This window comes from Brassica oleracea, chromosome C5, assembly GCF_000695525.1.
Source record: "Brassica oleracea var. oleracea cultivar TO1000 chromosome C5, BOL, whole genome shotgun sequence".
Taxonomy (NCBI): Eukaryota; Viridiplantae; Streptophyta; class Magnoliopsida; order Brassicales; family Brassicaceae; genus Brassica; species Brassica oleracea.
This window is the reverse complement of record NC_027752.1, coordinates 39,180,394-39,182,158: the sequence shown is the minus strand read 5'-3', so window position 1 is coordinate 39,182,158 and position 1,765 is coordinate 39,180,394.

Here is a 1,765-nt window from a genome sequence, read left to right as displayed (position 1 = left end):
CATACCTTAAGCTCCTCGTTGAGACATAGCTGCTGATTTGGGTCGCATCATTTTTGATACATTTATTTCTTCATTTCATTCGATAAGGTCTAAAATGCAAATTTAGAAGTTTTAGGTTAACTGAAGAGGTTTTATTTGCAAATCTGAAAGTTTTAAGGCAGTATTGGAAATATTTAAAATTACAAGGACCACATATGATGGACCTTCTAGGATGAATGAACCGACATGGTTTTGCTCAGCGAAGGTGTTTCTACTGTTCTTGTGCGCACTCGCCTTTATTCCAGGCTCAGAGAAGAAGTGTTGTAGACCCTCTTCAGGCCTCAGTAGCTCCACTGGGTCGTACTCCTTACAAACAAATGGCTGAACCAGTTTGGCACTTGATAAAGAACCAACAATATCACCTGAAGCATAAGCGGTTGTGAGATCTTTTTCATGATCAGCTTCTGGTCCACTATCAACCACATCTTTAGCCACTTTTTGGACAACCAGGAGAACACTTACAGCCTCTCCTTCTTCCTCCTCATCAAATATTGGACCGAGATCTTTCTCCTCATCAAAGACTGGATTGAGATCTTCCTTTTGATACATCTGATCGTCCATAGATTCTGCTCGGACATAAACAATCGATAGCTCTGGTTCGATATCTTTGGCCTCCTGATCTTCTTCTAAAACTGGAGATGGACATGGGTTTGTGATCCTCTGATGGATCTTAGCCTTTAAATTCTCCAGCCATCTTTCCAAGCCTTTATTCCTCTTCTCTTCAGTTCTGGTTGATGGAGTATCTTCTTTGATGAGTGGTTTCTTCCATTTGTCTCTCTCCGGTCGTGACTTCTTGGCTTCCTTCTCTTGGTCACGCTCATATTGTGCTCTCATTTCGGCTGTGCGTTTGTTGTACCTCCATTCTCGCAACTTTTCTTCTTGTGCTTTGCGCGCTGCCTTCTCTTCATGGTTGATCAGTAGTCCAAAAGACACAGTTGATCTCCTAAAGGCTGAAGAGTTAAGAATGGATGGCTGTAAAGAACTCCGAACCTCAGAGTGGCTCTGATACCACATGATACGTCCTGGAATTGAAGGATCACTCTAAGGTTGGTGGATTGGAAAAGCCTTGCACCGAATGAGCTAGAAAGCACAAACGATCAAGGGATGTGGATCGAAAGGTGTCACAAGAGGTGCGGAAAGTTTCTTGATACTACCAACTTCTAAGCCCGAAGATATGGCACACTTCGACGACTCAGAAGATAAGATGTTCGACGAAGAACAAATGATTCAACAAGTTAGAATGAAAGGTTTTTATTAAAAAATTGAATGAATAGAAACAATACAAAGCAAGCCTTTATATAATAGGCAATCTGTAGTATTAAATAATCTAGTCAATCCTTGAAACTATAAAGCTCTTAAAACTAAGAAGATTTGAATAGGAATATTGACTTGACCAAAGACTAAGACTTGACCGATTTTTGAAAGTTGTGGTCGCAGAACTCTTCAGCTGGTTGCGTCCTTTCGCATGGTTGAAGATCTCGGAATTGCCGTCAGATTGATATATTATACGACCTTGGCTTGTATTTTCTTGGTGGGCCCTTCTTGGACAAATCCATACATTAATTTCTTATTGAGCATAAGGCCTCCACGTTCTGCATCAAGCCCATCAACTTCTCCCAATCTAGAACTTCATGGATCAAACCGTTAAGGCCCATAAAATGCTCATTAAGCCAAGCTATGATCAGTTGCTTTGCTGGTTCGTACCTTAAGCTCCTCGTTGAGACAT